This window comes from Siphateles boraxobius, unplaced genomic scaffold (assembly GCF_051911475.1).
Source record: "Siphateles boraxobius isolate OS27281-9 unplaced genomic scaffold, OSU_SipBor_1 81, whole genome shotgun sequence".
Lineage (NCBI taxonomy): Eukaryota > Metazoa > Chordata > Actinopteri > Cypriniformes > Leuciscidae > Siphateles > Siphateles boraxobius.
The window spans coordinates 302,319-316,250 of NW_027509210.1; the positions used below are offsets into that span (position 1 = coordinate 302,319).

Sequence of the window (13,932 nt, forward strand, 5' to 3'; positions counted from 1 at the left end):
GAAATAGTAGACCATCCGGGTATCTTTGAAACATTCATTTCAACATAGCCACTACGATTTGGGACGTACTAATTCTATTTTCGAACGGATTACGAACGAACTATTTTGGACGGATGGTATGCAAATTGGGACTGGGCCTATGTTCCAAATCAGACAATCACTTAAAGGGATAGTTCACCCAAAAATGTAAATGCTGTCAGTATTTACTCTCCCTCATGTTGTTCAACCCCGTAAGACCTTCGTTCATCTTCGGGACACGAATTAAGATATTTTTGATTAAATCTGAGAGCTGGATCACTCCTCCATAGGCTTCTAAGGGATTGAAGCTTGTGGAATGTGAGATGAAGCTCTGATTGGTTTATTTCACGTTACGCCCAAGCCACACCTATGAGTAATGTAGCGACTTCAGACCAACCCATTTTAGATTTGCGTCGGGCGCAAGAGTCATTTATCCTGCCGGTATAATAGCAACACGCGCGAGATCTGCCCGGGAAGTTACTTGCGTTTTGCGTTTGATACTTCCGCTTCAAGTCAAGTCAAGTCATCCTCATTTATATAGCGCTTTTAACAATGTAGATCGCTTCAAAGCAGCTTTACAGAGACAAACATATAATTTAAGGTAACAGAGATTGGTTTAGTTTTATAGTGGTTCTTGAAAAATGTTTTTTCCAGCTAAAGTTAGTTTTGATTGATTCACTTCCGTCTAAATGATCATTTGTTATTAAATTAGTGGCCGTTAAGACGACTCCGTTCTCTCTAAACAGACTTTAAACATGAACCTGTGATAGACGCTGATGGCGTTCACATGCGCATTAAGAATTGATTCTATAGTTATGTGCGTTTGAATATATGTGCGCAGGTTTGTAATTCTTACAAACCATGCCTAAACAAACTACTTGTCTTGTCTATAAATTTTGCAGAATTTTATTTTATCTTATCACTTCGGGTAGGTACGCGAACCAAAAAATTCCACAAGGCTTTATCTGTAGAGTGGTATAGGGATCCTCCATAGGGAGAGGCTAGTCGGCACTTCAGCACTGCATTGTTATCGGGTCCAGGCGAAAGTCCTTCGTCAGATCTGGAAACAGCCTGGATCCGGCAGGCTGCGGGAAAACCTCGGGATAAACAAAGACACTAAAATTAGCGTAGATGCCATTCTTCTTATGATGTAGCGAGTACATCAGGATTTAAGGGAAGTGTTCCCAGTTCCGGCTGACCTAATCTAAGCAGCCTAATATTGAATTATAGAAGTCTATAGAGTGTTATGTGAATGCTAGGTCAAAGAGATGTGTTTTTAGTCTAGCTTTGAACTGACAGACTGTGTCTGCTTCCCGGACAATGTTAGGAAGATTGTTCCAAAGTTTTGGTGCTAAACAGGAAAAGGATCTACCGCCAGCAGTCGATTTAGATATTCTAGGTATTATCAACTGGCCAGAACTTTGAGATCGCAATAGACGTGAAGGACTATAATGCGTTAAGAGCTCGCTCAAGTACTGGGGAGCTAAACCATTTAGTGCTTTGTAAGTAATCAGCAATATTTTAAAATTTATACGATGTTTAATAGGGAGCCAATGCAGTGTTGACAGAACCGGGCTAATATGGTCGTACTTCCTGGTTCTGGTAAGAACTCGAGCGGCTGCGTTTTGAACTAGCTGTAGTTTGTTTATTAAGCGTGCAGGGCAACCACCCAGTAGAGCATTACAATAATCTAGCCTTGATGTCATGAACGCATGAACTAGTTGTTCCGCATTTGTCAATGAGAGAATATGAGGTAATTTAGATATATTTTTAAGATGGAAAAATGCGGTTTTACAGACACTAGACACGTGACTTTCAAATGAAAGATTGGTATCAAAGAGCACACCCAGGTTCCTAACTGACGACGAAGACTTAACAGAGCAGCCATCAAGTGTTAGACGGTATTCTAGGTTATTACGTGTGGAAGTTTTTTGTCCAATAATTAGAATCTCTGTTTTTTCAGAATTTAGTAGTAGGAAATTACTAGTCATCCAATTGTTTATATCAACTATGCATTCCGATAATTTTGTGAATTGGTGAGTTTCGTTAGGTTTGTAAGAAATATAGAGCTGAGTATCATCAGCATAACAGTGAAAATTAATGCCATGCTTCCTAATGATATCTCCTAAAGGTAGCATGTACAGAGTGAAAAGCAGCGGTCCGAGAACTGAGCCTTGTGGTACGCCATACTGAACTTGTGATCGATAAGACATCTCTTCATTTACTGCTACAAACTGATAGCGGTCAGATAAATATGATTTAAACCATGCTAGTGCAATTCCACTAATGCCAACATAGTTTTCTAGTCTATTTAAGAGAATGTTGTGGTCAATGGTGTCAAATGCAGCACTAAGATCGAGTAGCACTAATAGAGAGATACAACCACGATCGGATGATAAGAGCAAATCATTTGTGACTCTAATGAGAGCTGTCTCAGTGCTATGGTGCGGTCTAAATCCTGACTGGAAATCCTCGCAGATATCATTTCCTTCAAGAAAGGAACACAGTTGTGAGGATACTGCTTTTTCTAATATCTTTGATAGAAAAGGTAGATTTGAGATCGGCCTGTAATTGACTAATTCTGTAGGATCAAGTTGCGTTTTTTTAACAAGTGGTTTAATCATAGCCAGCTTAAAGGTTTTTGGTACGTATCCTAGAGACAAAGACGAATTAATGATGTTAAGAAGAGGATCTATGACTTCTGGAAGCATCTCTTTCAATAGTTTAGTCGGTATAGGGTCTAACATACATGTTGTCGATTTAGATGAATTAACGAGTTTGCAAAATTCTTCCTCTCCTATGGCAATGAATGAATCAAATTTTACCTCAGGGAGACCATAATGCACTCCCTGATGCGATGCTGTAGTAGACGGTTGCATAGTTATAATTTTGTCCCTAATATTATCAATCTTATAAGTGAAGAAGTTCATAAAGTCATTACTGCTGTGTTTCTTGGAAACCTCTGGGCTTGAAGCTTTCTTTTTCGTTAGTGTAGCCACTTTTTCAAATAAATACCTAGGATTATGTTTATTTTCTTCTAATAGGGTTGAAAAATATGCAGATCTAGCAGCTTTTAAAGCCTCTCTGTAAGCAATCGAGCTCTCTAGTTTTCTCTCTAGTACATCTAGTTTTGTTTTCTTCCAGTTGCGCTCCATTTTTCTGGCTGCTCTCTTAAGGGCCCGGGTGTGCTCGTTGTACCACGGCGTTGGACTATTTTCTTTAATCTTCTTTAAGTGCAACGGAGCAACTGTGTCTAAAGTGCTGGAAAGGAGAGAGTTAAAAGTTTCTGTTGCAATATCAAGTTCTTCTAAGCTATCTGGGATGCTGAGACGATGAAACTGATTAGGAAGATTATTGATAAAGCAATCTTTATTGGCAGAAGTGATAGGTCTAACATACTTGTAACACGGAGTCGGCTTTGCAGCCTTGGCTAAATGTAATTTACATGAGACTAGATAATGATCTGAGATGTCGTCGCTCTGCTGCAGAATTTCAACAGCATCAACATTGATTCCATGTGATAATATTAGATCTAGAGTATGATTACGACAATGAGTAGGTCCTGACAAGTGTTGTCTAACTCCAATAGAGTTAAGAATGTCTTTAAATGCCAATCCCATTGCATCTTTTCCATTATCTACATGTATATTAAAATCACCAACAATTAGGACTTTATCTGCAGTCAATACTAATTCTGATAGAAAGTCAGCAAATTCTTTGATAAAATCTTTATGGTGCCCTGGTGGCCTGTATACAGTAGCCAGCAGAATTCTCAAACTTGATTTATCGTTTACATTATATATTTTTACATTGAGCACCAACACTTCAAAAGAAGTATATTTAAAACTAGATTTTTTAGTGGTTTTGAAAATATTACTATAAATTACAGCAACACCTCCCCCTTTGCCTTTCAGGCGAGGTTCATGTTTATAACAGTAATCTTGCGGGGTGGACTCATTTAAAGTAATGTAATCGTCTGGTTTTAGCCAGGTTTCTGTCATACACTGCACATCTAGGTTATAATCTGAAATCATTTCATTAACTATGAGCGCTTTTGAAGTAAGGGATCGGATATTCTGTAGCCCTAGCTTTATCGTTTGTTCATCTGTATTATATCTATTTTTTATTTTTATAATAGTGAACTACCACTTTCATCTGTGCGCTATTACTTACTAGTTCGTTAATCAGAGTTTCTTGGTAGTTAATAATAGTTACTAGATTGTTAATATTGTGTTACTCATTGGTTCTTGTGTAGTTATTCATTAACGAAGGAACCATATTCTAAAGTGTTACCCAAATCAGACAATCACTTAAAGGGATAGTTCACCCAAAAATGTAAACTCTGTCAGTATTTACTCTCCCTCATGTTGTTCAACCCCGTAAGACCTTCTTTCATCTTTGAAACATAAATTAAGATATTTTTGATTAAATCTGAGAGCTGGATCACTCCTCCATAGGCTTCTAAGGGATTAAAACTTGTTTCCCGAAAAGTTATTAAAGAGATGTGGAATGTGAGATGAAGCTCTGATTGGTTTATTTCACGTTACGCCCAAACCACACCTATGAGTAATGCAGCGACTTCAGACCAACACATTTTAGATTTGCGTCTGGCGCAAGAGTCATTTATCCCAACGGTATAATAGCAACACGCGCGAGATCTGCCCACGAAGTTACTTGCGTTTGCGTTTGATACTTGCGCTTCAGAACGTTAAAATAGGGCCCACAGTCTACATTTAAAATGCAAAAAAACTTTTTCTACAGACACAACTCTATGAAAACACGCAAAACTGATTCAATTTCTAATCATTCTGTCAAAACACTAGCACTAGTTTTCTATACATCATGAACAGAGTCATATTAGCGCAATGATCATATACCCTATACTGAACAAATATATTTCCCAATTATGAATGATCAATACATTAAATGGTTTAACAGCATATTTGAAAATACACATAAAATGTGTTAATATGTTACAATATATTGAATAATACATAAGGAATTGCCGCTTTCTCATATATTCAAAATTATGTGACAATATATTTATTAATATATCATAATGCAGATATATTGACTCCTGCAACATAAACACACATATATATAGAAATATATAATGTAATATATTTCTTATATTTTTTAAATTATTAATTATAATTTCATATTTTCAAACTAGTTAAGAAAAGCACAAGCATACCTGGATGTACTTATAGTTATTAGCTATGGGACTATCACTGTGCTGAGGAGTGCACAGCCATTGCTTTTAAAATATAGTAATTATAGTCTTATTTTCAGCCAATCATCAACCGAACCACAGACTCTACTCTTCAGCACAATAGTCACCCACAAAAACTCACACACACCAGAGAACCTTTTAAATTCCAAAATAATAGAACATTAAACACTAAAAGACCTCCCCCATATGTATGTATATATGTGTGCTATGCATAAGTTTAGACACTCAGGCTAAAGTTGCATAAAAAGAGGAATAAAAAATCACCTTTTGGAAATTGATCTTAATGCCTTAATTTAAAAAATGAAGAACAATCCAGAAGTTTAGAACATGTTTACAAATCTGTACAACTAGGAGAGTGAACTCAAACTCAAAAACAGTGATTGCATAAGATTACTGTAAAACTAATATACAGATCAGATGTGTTCAGGAAAGCATGTACTATATTCATGAAATCCAAACATGTACTATATAAATATAAAATCCATTCATACACATTCATCTTATATACTGTAACAGTGCACATTTTAACCATGAACTTATTATTTGTTGATAAAGGAACATGATGGAGAATATTTTTCAGGTTAGATGAATCACACGTCTGCTTTCTAAAAGGAGAAACACAGAAATAACACACAGATCAATATAACATCAGATTTCTGATCAGTTTTCACTCTATTTCTCTGTCTCACCTTTTCTGTGACTGTAAAACATCACAATGAATCGGTGAAACATGAGAAACTGTGAATGAAGAACAAACGTCAGATTATAGCATTCCTGCTCAAACAGCGACAATTCATAAATCAGTGTCACTGCGATGCAGAGAATCTGACTAACGCTTACAGTTGTGGATACACATTTACAAAATTTATAATAAAGTTCCAGAAACCAGAGTTTAGAATTGATTTTACATATTCAGACATCAGAGAAGATGAAACACATGATGATGAAATATGACAGTTTGATATTAACTGTCACCGGCCCGCTAGCGGGACGCCTAACTTTACTTCAATATATTACTATTAAATCCTAATTTAATCATGACAAACTATATATCGTTGGAAAGGTCTAAGACTCCTAAATAGATATTTAAGCGTTGTTGTTTTATTACAAATTATGTAGGAACAGTAATAGATGAATTTATGACAAGAGTGCACCTCAAAAAATCTACATCATTACAGGAGTTTCTGACCTTTGTCACAAAAAGTCGATGCACACACTTTTAATAATTTAAACTTTGGTTTTAAATGCTAAAAGTTCATCATAAAACATAATCTAGTATTTGTCAATACACAAAATGATAAAATAATATTTTAAAAAGTAAAGTAAAAAGTCCTCTAAAAAGTATAATATATAGGCTATTAGTGCTGTCAAACGATACAAATATTTAATTGCGATTAATCGCATTAATGTCATAGTTAACTCGCAATTAATCGCACATTTTTATCTATTCTAAATGTCCCTTGATTTCTTTTTGTCCCATTATTTTTTCTCATTTTAATGCTCTTAGCAGCATGGAAAAGAGGATCGGCAGTAAGTTTGTTCTTAGTTGTGGTATCCATGTGCAGTGCTTCTGTCTGAAGTCATCCCTGTCTTTGACCATCAGCTGTGTGCTTGGCCATCAAATGGTAAAGTATGAAGGTAGTTTTGTTTCTTTATTATTCAATCAAAAAAAAATATTATCAATTAAAAAAACCTTCACTTCAATGGAAAAAAAACTTTTCAATCAAAGAAAAAAAGTATTTGAATCCAAAAATATATTTGAGACTCAAAAAAATACATTTGAACACTGCTTTTCTTTGATTGAAAATGTTTTCTTTGATAGAAGTCCGTTTTTTTTTTGTTTAAAGCAACCTTTTTAATTGAAGTAACATTGTTTTTTGATTGGACCATATAATAGGTAGGACATTTGTGTCTTTATCATTCAATCAAAAAAGAAGTTGCTTCAAACAAAGAAACAACAGAATCAATAAAAAAGTCACTTCAATGAAAAGATAAACATTTTCAAATATAGAAAAATCGTTTTTGAATGTAAATAAAATATTTGAGACTCCAAAAATTGCATTTGAACACTTTTTTTTTATTATTGAAAATGTTCTCTTTGATTGAAGTAATCTTTTTTGTGTTTGGGCCATACATGGGAAGGACATTTGTGTCTTAATCATTCAATTCCAAAAAAGTTGTTTCAATCAAAAAAAAATATTTTCAATCAAAGAAAAAACTGTTCAAATGCAAAAAAAAAAAAATAATAAAAAAAAAAAAATACCCCGTGAATAAAAAAAGTATTGAAGAGAATGTGTTTTTTCGTTGTTTTTGTTTTTTTTATTTGAAGTGAAAAAAATTTAGAAGTTCAAATTGTTTTTTTTGATTGAATAATAAAGAAACAAAACTACCTTCATAGTATTTCAGACTGGACGTGCTGCGATGCAGGGCTCTCAAGTGTCACGCATTGAGCGTGACAGTCACTAATTTCGGTCTTTTGTCACGCACTCCCGCCACACATTGTATTTCTCACGCAGAAAAACTATTTAATATATATGTAATATGCCGCAGCGCCCGAAACTCTGGCCGCGCCGCGCTCACCGTAGAACCGGCAGGAATCAAGCGCGTCTCCTCTGGTGTTGTTAGTCGAGCTACACAATAGCCAATCAGAAAATAGCACTATTGTATCTGGGTAAGGTTTAACGCAACAACCAATGAAAAAAAAGGTGACAGTTAAGGAAACATCATAAATACTCACAGTTTGGTTTGCCGCTATTAATGCTGTTTTTTCTGAGTAGACTCGGCGTGTTTTTCTGTTCTGGTTCATTAGATCGTAACGTTTTGTCATTTTTGTTCCCCATTCTTCTCTTTCTCGCTTGTCAAATGTTTACATTTACATTTATTCATTTAGCTGACGCTTTTATCCAAAGCGACTTATATTTGCTATATATTTCAGAGGTCGCACGCCTCTGGAGCAACTAGGGGTTAAGTGTCTTGCTCAGTGGATTCAAACCCGGGTTCGAATCACCAAAGGCATGTGTCTTATCCACAGCGCCATCACCACATCCACCACCTATAATTATTCTGTAGTTTGTGAAGCTCCATACACATGTTCTCCCATAGGGCAATTTCTCATATTTTGCCTTTGGTAATATCTGTTCAAAAGAATACAGTATGCAGTATGCAGTTTAGAGTGAAGTTTAAATTCAGTTAATGATTGTTGAGCAATACAGGTTTACATTTCAGTTTCACTATAATAGAGACATAAATTACTGGATTTTAATTAATTAATAAAATCTCTTTAGTGAACAATTAAAGATAAAGTGTTTTAGTCACCTTGTGATGAGCAGAAGAGAGGACACATCCAGTGCCGCTGTGAGAGATCAGACGTTCAGAAAGATCAGCTTTATACAGTGTGTGACGTGTGTTAGACTCCTCCTCTGGTGGGATACTATAGGCTGATGCAGGATTTGAATCATATCGAATCACAGTACACAAACTTTAAAATTTTAATCCGTTAAACTTAAAGTTTTCAACACATTCAAATATGTCTATAAAAGTAGTAGTAATGCATTCATACTTAAATAATTTATGTACAATATACTTATTTGTTTAATTACATATGATATCCAGGCTAACGGTGTGTCTGTTCTGAGATCATCATCACTTTTATGATGGACTGATGGTTTCAATTCACTGCCATTATAAAGCTTGGAAGAGGCAGTGTATTTTTTAATTATTTGTCTGAAAGAAGAATATTATATACACCTATGACTTGAGGGAATAAATCATGGGCTAATTTTCTTGTGAAAGTGAACTACTAAGAAGCCGAAATGGCCGAATAAGTTTTTCCATCTAGATCTTTTGCAAATATAGCTGTATCTTAATTCCAGTCAAGATAACCATGTCATGTGAAACTTATTAATAAACAAGATATATTAGACAGGATACCACACTGAACAGAAAACGGAAAAAGCAAATAGCATGTCAAGCCCACAAAGAGTTATATTTTCAGTGTAGAGCGAACGAAATGTCTCATCTGAATAGAACACATGAATATGAGTATAACTAAGAGTATATGATATTAAAATATACAATAGACAAAAAGCATAAATGGAGCAATACAAGAATAATATTTGAAAGGATTAATCATAAAAATAACCATATAGAATAATCATATGCCTTTTTTTTTCTTATACACCACATGTTTAACAAGATTACATCTTTAATATGAATGAGTATTTTTATTTTTATACTTTTAAGTTGCATTTGTTTGGTTCTTTGTTCAATCTCAAACGATTATGTTCTTTTTTATTATTAAGAGTTAACTGTAAACTGCAAACATTAGACTGCTGAAATTAAATGTCTTTAACTGAAAATAAAACAAATAAATAGAGAAAAACTAAATAGAAATGTGTTCAGAAAATAAAAAAAACTAACAAAACCATTAATGAAACTGACTAAAACTTAAATTTATAGGAAATTTGAAAATGATATTAAAATAAAAACAAATTTAAAATTGCAAACCAATTGTATTCATAGAGCGATGAAGGCATTGCCTCCTGTCATGTGACTCTCCCCCATTGGTTCTCCATTACCCCCCCCCCTTTCTGTTAAAGTCAATGTGCTCAGAGGAGGCAAGACTCCGCTGTAACTTTACCTGGATGGTGTTACTTTAGAGAAACACTGATTTATGTCATATTTTGTCATATTTGCACATTTGTATTTTTGTAATATGGAATATTATCTCCAATTTTTTGGTAATGTATTTTTTTTCCTCAGATGAAGCGGCCCTGATTCAGATCAAGATCACAGACAGAAAATGTTCTTAGATTGAAATTTTCTAATATATCTTCTGTACAGAGATTGTATTTTAAATCTAGAAAAAGTAGATTTTTAAATAAGAAAAATGGGTAACACTTTACTATAAGGTTCCATTCGTCAACATTAGTTATTAGTTAACATAAACTATACTCCTATAACTATAACTATACTTCAGCATTTAATAATCTGTTGCATCTCCTGGGACGTACATCTTATTTTGCTAATGTACTGTGATGTGAGTGAGATCAAGTGTGTCGAGTGCTTGATGTTTTTCTAGTTTAAACCTTGTGCATCAACTGAGTGCATCTATGATTGTGGTTTTCCTGTAAACTGGTTCAAGCTTCTTCACACTGCAGATGTCATGGTGTGATGTTTGTTTGACTTGAACGGACACTACAAAGACCGATCGGTTATGCACTGCAAACATGCTTTTCTTACTTAGTATTTTTGTCTTGTTTCCAGTCCAAATATCTAAAAATTCTTAAATCAAGATGCATTTACTAGATGAGTAAAATACCATAAAATTGTATGTCTTGTTTTCCGGGGGAATTCAAAATTAAGTGATTTTTTGCTTAAAAATGGGGTAAGAAAAATATGCTCGCTGGAAAGCCACGCCGATATTGACTCTCGTATGATTTCTTTATTTATCCAAATACTTTTTGTTCATAGCCTTTTCAAATACTGTCTTCCTTTTTTTAACTTGTTTGACTTCGCTGCCTCTATATGCAGGTACTGAGAATTTTGACTGTTCTTTCTCTGCCATAATTGACCCTTCGCTAAGCCCCGCCCTCCTTAGTTACTGTTGCTACGCCTGTCAAGCTTTTGCGTCTAGCACGTCTATTACAGTGTGTATGCACCGGTGTCAGACATTCCCAATGAGATAATTAGTAATTTTTGGCGAACATGTGAAATATCTGAGAGAGCAAGACAAAAGGGACTGCAGTGTGCATTCGAGGGATATATCCACGACATAATATGCAACCGATTAGAGAATAATTTAATAAAAATTGAAGCTAAAGCCTGTCGCAGCAGCCGCCGCCTCATACGCTGACCATTCACATGGGAAACACACAAATTGAGGAACGTCCTGGTTGCGTATGCAACCCACCGTTCCCTGAAGGAGGGAACGGAGGACGTAGTCGACGCGACTGAAATGGGATCACGCTAGGGAGCCTATCATCTTCGAGTACTATTGAACGAGCCAATGTAATTGGCGTGCGTGATTCGCATCACACACTCCGCCCCCGCTGCGCGGGGATAAATACGGAAGTGGATGCACGCACTAGTTGCTTTTCGCTGAGGAGCCGAGAGTAACCCGGGGTCAGCGGTGGTCCAGCGGTAGTGGCAAGGGGACTACGTCCTCCGTTCCCTCCTTCAGGGAACGGTGGGTTGCATACGCAACCAGGACGTTCCCTTTCAGTCGATAACGTCGGACGTAGTCGACGCGACTGAAATGGGATCAACCATTGAACACGCCACTAACGCTGCCACCTTCCAGTGCCTAAACCAAAGCCTCCTGATGCCCCCGTAAACTTAACGCGGGGAAGGACAGGGCTTAGGCCAGGGAAGTCACTGCTGTTCCTACAGGACCACTGGGAAAGCGTTCCCCGTACGTTGGAAGGAAGGGACGCTGCGGAAGCCACATCCAACCCGAGGGAGGAAATGTGGAGAATACACATATGAACTGGGCGGAAACCGGGCAGTCTAACATATGGAATGTCACTGGGGTGGCTCCAGCCTAAGACGGGGGGAGACACACCGGACAGTGACGGCAGAGAGACTCTGCCGAGGGAAGACACGGGCTCACCGCAGGGAGCCGTATCGTGGAAGAATACACACATGGGGTCACCGAAGGGACCGCAACATATGGACCCAGCCTAACACAGGTTCCACACTGCTTACGAGTGGTAGGCCTAACACCAGACGTTCCGCACGTCCGACGTCGGAGGGGTGTGGAGGAACTCAACAGGGTTCAATTTTAAGGGAACTCAACTGGAGTAGAAAGGCGCACGTATCCAGTCCATAGGAGGGGAATGGCGCAGCAAGCCGACACTTGAACCGGGCTCACGGTGAAACTGGCTTCATGAGAAGGGAGCCCATGGGAAGCAGCGGTTCAACTAGGTGTCGTCCAGCCCCCAACTCTAGAATCTGTTTAGCAAAGTATATCGTCAACGCCCAGGCGGAGCACTTTACACTCATCATAGAGGAGCTCAACACCTAAGTGGACATGTTGCATCTCGGATCTTTGCCGAAATGAAGGCAAGCACTAAGTGCAACTTTGCATGGAAACAGCCTTCCCTCTCTGCTGAATTCCAACAGATATTTGAAGAGCTGGTCTGAGGTCTATGACTTGCATTCTGTACACGTCCAAGCGAACGGACAGAGAAGCCAGGGCTGGATCTGCCTCCTCCAGGGCAGCGCTTGCAGGCTCACCACCTGCTCCTACTACGGGAGAGGTAGGAACCTTGGGCACAATCCGAGCCGGGGTCTCAGCTTGTGAGAGTTAGCCGGCCCAGACTCCAGGCACAATACGTTGACCGAAAGCGAGCAAGTCCCTACCCTCTAGTAGAGACCACGCGAGCAGGAGAACTGATATAACAGAATTTTTAACTCACTACCTGCAGTGGCTCAGGGGCGGTCTCTGCAGTGCAGTCGCACCAGGGACAAGGCCCAAGAGGATAAAGAGGGACACAAGGATTTACAAGACCTTGCTCCTCAGGAACCTGACGATCAGAACGTGCTTCTGCATACTTCTGCAACACGATGAGCGTCGTTTAAACACCGAGGCAACATCATTTTGAGGGTGATTTAGGAAAACAGCCTACTGCAACCCATTTTGCAGGAAAGAGAGCACTGAAGTGATCGAAAGCTTTCAGGATCTCCTCAGGGGAGAAGACGCACTCAACGACTAGGTTCCACTTCTAAAGGCGTAAGCACGCTACCCAATTCTAGGGGGTGCTCGCAGAAGTGATGGTAACTATCACATGTTCTTGTGATAGCCACCTGAACCTCCGCGTTCAGATGTAAGACCGCCCGGAATCTCCGGGGGAAGAACGCGTGTGCCATCGTGCCCCGTCCCCGAAAGAGTTTCCAGGGGAAGTCAGGAAGGCTGTTGAAGGGAACCAGGTCTAGTTGGGCCAATAAGGGGCAACTATGAAGACCTGTTCCTCTCCTGACATGGCACGTAGGTGCAAGTGACGGGAGCAAAAGACAGGAGCATTGCTCAACACAACATGTGAAGATCACTGGGCTTCAGGAGCATTTTCTGCTCAGCACTTGGGTGTGACAAGTTCACTGAGCTTCAGGAGCATTCCTGCTCAACACCTGAGTGTGATAAACTCACCGAGCTTCAGGAGCATTTCTGCTCAACACTTGAGTACGAAGAACCTCACTGAGCGACAGGAGCATTTCTGCTCAGCACTTGAGTGTGACAAGTTCACTGAGCTTCAGGAGCATTACTGCTCAACACCTGAGTGTGATAAACTCACTGAGCTTCAGGAGCATTTCTGCTCAACACTTGAGTGCGAGGAACTTCACTGAGCACCAGGAGCATTTCTGCTCAGCACTGCGTGTGATGAATCCACTGAGCTACCTGTGATGGACTCACTGAGCTACAGGAGCATTGCTGCTCAACACCAGAGTGCGATGAACTTCACTGAGTTTCAGGAGCAAATCTGCTCAACATGAAGAGTGATGATTTCACTGACTTGCAGGCGCAAGGCGACCATGAGTCGCAGTCACTTTTAGAAGGCTCACTGGGGTTAAACGCATTTCTGCGGGCCCCTGGGGCCGCTGAGTCCCAGTGTTTGTCCAAGGGTAGTCCGCTCGGTTTACCCAAACACTGGCGGAAAAATAAAACCGGGGGGGCAACTGAGCGG

General features: G+C 38.6%; 1 long non-coding RNA gene across 1 annotated transcript; it reads right to left on the minus strand.

The window, feature by feature from the left end:
* Positions 1 to 5,531: 5,531 nt before the first annotated feature.
* Positions 5,532 to 8,607, minus strand: LOC143730794 (uncharacterized). The gene is made up of 4 exons (XR_013200629.1): positions 8,567 to 8,607; positions 7,989 to 8,385; positions 5,941 to 5,989; positions 5,532 to 5,856 (listed from the first exon to the last, which is right to left on the minus strand). It is a non-coding gene; the product is annotated as an uncharacterized LOC143730794 (long non-coding RNA).
* Between the last annotated feature and the right edge of the window lie 5,325 nt (positions 8,608 to 13,932).